This window comes from Diachasmimorpha longicaudata, unplaced genomic scaffold (genome assembly GCF_034640455.1).
Source record: "Diachasmimorpha longicaudata isolate KC_UGA_2023 unplaced genomic scaffold, iyDiaLong2 ctg00000121.1, whole genome shotgun sequence".
NCBI lineage: Eukaryota > Metazoa > Arthropoda > Insecta > Hymenoptera > Braconidae > Diachasmimorpha > Diachasmimorpha longicaudata.
Window position 1 is genome coordinate 85,001 of NW_026973935.1, and position 5,769 is coordinate 90,769.

Consider the following 5,769-nt stretch of genomic DNA (forward strand, 5'->3'; position numbering starts at 1 on the left):
ATCGGTTACTTGATAATTTATACATCAGTTATACAGGTTTTATTTTAATTTTGTACATTTAAATATATGAATATATATTTTTTTCAATTAAAAATTCTGTGATGCTATTTTTGCATACCAACAAAAATAGCATCAACGTTTCAAGTCATCATTAAAAATTAATAATATCGGTTACTTGATAAATTATAAATTAGTTACATAGAATTTATTTTTATTTTAGGCATTCAATTATATATGAATATATATTTTTTTCAATGAAAAATTCTGTGATGCTATTTTTGCATACCAACAAAAATAGCATCAACGTTCCAAGACATCATTGAAAATTAATAATATCGGTTACTTGATAAATTATAAATTAGTTACATAGAATTTATTTTTATTTTAGGCATTCAATTATATATGAATATATATTTTTTTCAATGAAAAATTCTGTGATGCTATTTTTGCATACCAACAAAAATAGGATCAACGTTCCAAGACATCATTGAAAATTAATAATATCGGTTACTTGATAAAATATAAATTAGTTGTATAGAATTTAGTTTCATTTTATGCATTCAATTATATCTGAATATATATTTTTTTCAATTAAAAATTCTGTGATGCTATTTTTGCATACCAACAAAAATAGCATCAACTTTTCAAGTCATCACTAAAAATTAATAATATCGGTTACCTGATAAATTATAAATTAGTTATATAGAATTTAGTTTAATTTTATGCATTCAATTATATATGAATATAATTTTTTTCAATTAAAAATTCTGTGATGCTATTTTTGCATACCAACAAAAATAGCATCAACGTTCCAAGACATCATTGAAAATTAATAATATCGGTTACTTGATAAACTATAAAATAGTTGTATAGAATTTAGTTTAATTTTATGGATTCAATTATATATGAATATATATTTTTTTTAATTAAAAATTCTGTGATTCTATTTTTGCATACCAACAAAAATAGGATCAACGTTCCAAGACATCATTGAAAATTAATAATATCGGTTACTTGATAAATTATAAATTAGTTACATAGAATTTATTTTTATTTTAGGCATTCAATTATATATGAATATATATTTTTTTCAATGAAAAATTCTGTGATGCTATTTTTGCATACCAACAAAAATAGCATCAACGTTCCAAGACATCATTGAAAATTAATAATATCGGTTACTTGATAAAATATAAATTAGTTGTATAGAATTTATTTTTATTTTAGGCATTCAATTATATATGAATATATATTTTTTTCAATGAAAAATTCTGTGATGCTATTTTTGCATACCAACAAAAATAGGATCAACGTTCCAAGACATCATTGAAAATTAATAATATCGGTTACTTGATAAAATATAAATTAGTTGTATAGAATTTAGTTTCATTTTATGCATTCAATTATATATGAATATATATTTTTTTTAATTAAAAATTCTGTGATGCTATTTTTGCATACCAACAAAAATAGGATCAACGTTCCAAGACATCATTGAAAATTAATAATATCGGTTACTTGATAAAATATAAATTAGTTGTATAGAATTTAGTTTCATTTTATGCATTCAATTATATCTGAATATATATTTTTTTCAATTAAAAATTCTGTGATGCTATTTTTGCATACCAACAAAAATAGCATCAACTTTTCAAGTCATCACTAAAAATTAATAATATCGGTTACCTGATAAATTATAAATTAGTTATATAGAATTTAGTTTAATTTTATGCATTCAATTATATATGAATATAATTTTTTTCAATTAAAAATTCTGTGATGCTATTTTTGCATACCAACAAAAATAGCATCAACGTTCCAAGACATCATTGAAAATTAATAATATCGGTTACTTGATAAACTATAAAATAGTTGTATAGAATTTAGTTTAATTTTATGGATTCAATTATATATGAATATATATTTTTTTTAATTAAAAATTCTGTGATTCTATTTTTGCATACCAACAAAAATAGGATCAACGTTCCAAGACATCATTGAAAATTAATAATATCGGTTACTTGATAAATTATAAATTAGTTACATAGAATTTATTTTTATTTTAGGCATTCAATTATATATGAATATATATTTTTTTCAATGAAAAATTCTGTGATGCTATTTTTGCATACCAACAAAAATAGCATCAACGTTCCAAGACATCATTGAAAATTAATAATATCGGTTACTTGATAAAATATAAATTAGTTGTATAGAATTTATTTTTATTTTAGGCATTCAATTATATATGAATATATATTTTTTTCAATGAAAAATTCTGTGATGCTATTTTTGCATACCAACAAAAATAGGATCAACGTTCCAAGACATCATTGAAAATTAATAATATCGGTTACTTGATAAAATATAAATTAGTTGTATAGAATTTAGTTTCATTTTATGCATTCAATTATATATGAATATATATTTTTTTTAATTAAAAATTCTGTGATGCTATTTTTGCATACCAACAAAAATAGGATCAACGTTCCAAGACACCACTGAAAATTAATAATATCGGTTACTTGATAAAATATAAATTAGTTGTATAGAATTTAGTTTAATTTTATGCATTCAATTATATTTGAATATATATTTTTTTCAATTAAAAATTCTGTGATGCTATTTTTGCATACCAACAAAAATAGCATGAACGTTCCAAGACATCATTGAAAATTAATAATATCGGTTACTTGATAAAATATAAATTAGTTGTATAGAATTTAGTTTAATTTTATGCATTCAATTATATCTGAATATATATTTTTTTCAATTAAAAATTCTGTGATGCTATTTTTGCATACCAACAAAAATAGCATCAACTTTTCAAGTCATCACTAAAAATTAATAATATCGGTTACCTGATAAATTATAAATTAGTTTTATAGAATTTAGTTTAATTTTATGCATTCAATTATACATGAATATAATTTTTTTCAATTAAAAATTCTGTGATGCTATTTTTGCATACCAACAAAAATAGCATCAACTTTTCAAGTCATCACTAAAAATTAATAATATCGGTTACCTGATAAATTATAAATTAGTTTTATAGAATTTAGTTTAATTTTATGCATTCAATTATACATGAATATAATTTTTTTCAATTAAAAATTCTGTGATGCTATTTTTGCATACCAACAAAAATAGCATCAACTTTTCAAGTCATCACTAAAAATTAATAATATCGGTTACCTGATAAATTATAAATTAGTTTTATAGAATTTAGTTTAATTTTATGCATTCAATTATACATGAATATAATTTTTTTCAATTAAAAATTCTGTGATGCTATTTTTGCATACCAACAAAAATAGAATCAAGCAAAAATATCACTTATTTTTCCAATTTTCGACTTGTAGAACGATCAAGTATACTATTCTTTGGATTCTAAGATTTTTTTCAAGTGATTATTTTCAAAGTTGGGAAAAATGAAAAATTATTCTAAGTCCCCATTCGTAGTTCTTTTTGATTCGTATTGCTTCGGCGCAAAGTAGGTAGGGACACTTATGGATTTCTCAATTTTTGGATAGGGACAGCCGGATAGCCGTCATTCAGCATAAAAGCTATTGTTATATGCATAGTTTGATGTGAGGAATGGGAATTGATTGAAATTTTCACCCGCCAATTGCCGGCTGGCCTGATTTTAAGGTTTGAGAATCTTGACAACGATTTTGCATACCGACAAAAATAGCATCAAGCAAAAATATCACTTATTTTTCCAATTTTCGACTTGTAGAACGATCAAGTATACTATTCTTTGGATTCTAAGATTTTTTTCAAGTGATTATTTTCAAAGTTGGGAAAAATGAAAAATTATTCTAAGTCCCCATTCGTAGTTCTTTTTGATTCGTATTGCTTCGGCGCAAAGTAGGTAGCGACACTTATGGATTTCTCAATTTTTGGATAGGGACAGCCGGATAGCCGTCATTCAGCATAAAAGCTATTGTTATATGCATAGTTTGATGTGAGGAATGGGAATTGATTGAAATTTTCACCCGCCAATTGCCGGCTGGCCTGATTTTAAGGTTTGAGAATCTTGACAACGATTTTGCATACCGACAAAAATAGCATCAAGCAAAAATATCACTTATTTTTCCAATTTTCGACTTGTAGAACGATCAAGTATACTATTCTTTGGATTCTAAGATTTTTTTCAAGTGATTATTTTCAAAGTTGGGAAAAATGAAAAATTATTCTAAGTCCCCATTCGTAGTTCTTTTTGATTCGTATTGCTTCGGCGCAAAGTAGGTAGGGACACTTATGGATTTCTCAATTTTTGGATAGGGACAGCCGGATAGCCGTCATTCAGCATAAAAGCTATTGTTATATGCATAGTTTGATGTGAGGAATGGGAATTGATTGAAATTTTCACCCGCCAATTGCCGGCTGGCCTGATTTTAAGGTTTGAGAATCTTGACAACGATTTTGCATACCGACAAAAATAGCATCAAGCAAAAATATCACTTATTTTTCCAATTTTCGACTTGTAGAACGATCAAGTATACTATTCTTTGGATTCTATGATTTTTTTCAAGTGATTATTTTCAAAGTTGGGAAAAATGAAAAATTATTCTAAGTCCCCATTCGTAGTTCTTTTTGATTCGTATTGCTTCGGCGCAAAGTAGGTAGGGACACTTATGGATTTCTCAATTTTTGGATAGGGACAGCCGGATAGCCGTCATTCAGCATAAAAGCTATTGTTATATGCATAGTTTGATGTGAGGAATGGGAATTGATTGAAATTTTCACCCGCCAATTGCCGGCTGGCCTGATTTTAAGGTTTGAGAATCTTGACAACGATTTTGCATACCGACAAAAATAGCATCAAGCAAAAATATCACTTATTTTTCCAATTTTCGACTTGTAGAACGATCAAGTATACTATTCTTTGGATTCTATGATTTTTTTCAAGTGATTATTTTCAAAGTTGGGAAAAATGAAAAATTATTCTAAGTCCCCATTCGTAGTTCTTTTTGATTCGTATTGCTTCGGCGCAAAGTAGGTAGGGACACTTATGGATTTCTCAATTTTTGGATAGGGACAGCCGGATAGCCGTCATTCAGCATAAAAGCTATTGTTATATGCATAGTTTGATGTGAGGAATGGGAATTGATTGAAATTTTCACCCGCCAATTGCCGGCTGGCCTGATTTTAAGGTTTGAGAATCTTGACAACGATTTTGCATACCGACAAAAATAGCATCAAGCAAAAATATCACTTATTTTTCCAATTTTCGACTTGTAGAACGATCAAGTATACTATTCCTTGGATTCTAAGATTTTTTTCAAGTGATTATTTTCAAAGTTGGGAAAAATGAAAAATTATTCTAAGTCCCCATTCGTAGTTCTTTTTGATTCGTATTGCTTCGGCGCAAAGTAGGTAGGGACACTTATGGATTTCTCAATTTTTGGATAGGGACAGCCGGATAGCCGTCATTCAGCATAAAAGCTATTGTTATATGCATAGTTTGATGTGAGGAATGGGAATTGATTGAAATTTTCACCCGCCAATTGCCGGCTGGCCTGATTTTAAGGTTTGAGAATCTTGACAACGATTTTGCATACCGACAAAAATAGCATCAAGCAAAAATATCACTTATTTTTCCAATTTTCGACTTGTAGAACGATCAAGTATACTATTCCTTGGATTCTAAGATTTTTTTCAAGTGATTATTTTCAAAGTTGGGAAAAATGAAAAATTATTCTAAGTCCCCATTCGTAGTTCTTTTTGATTCGTATTGCTTCGGCGCAAAGTAGGTAGGGACAC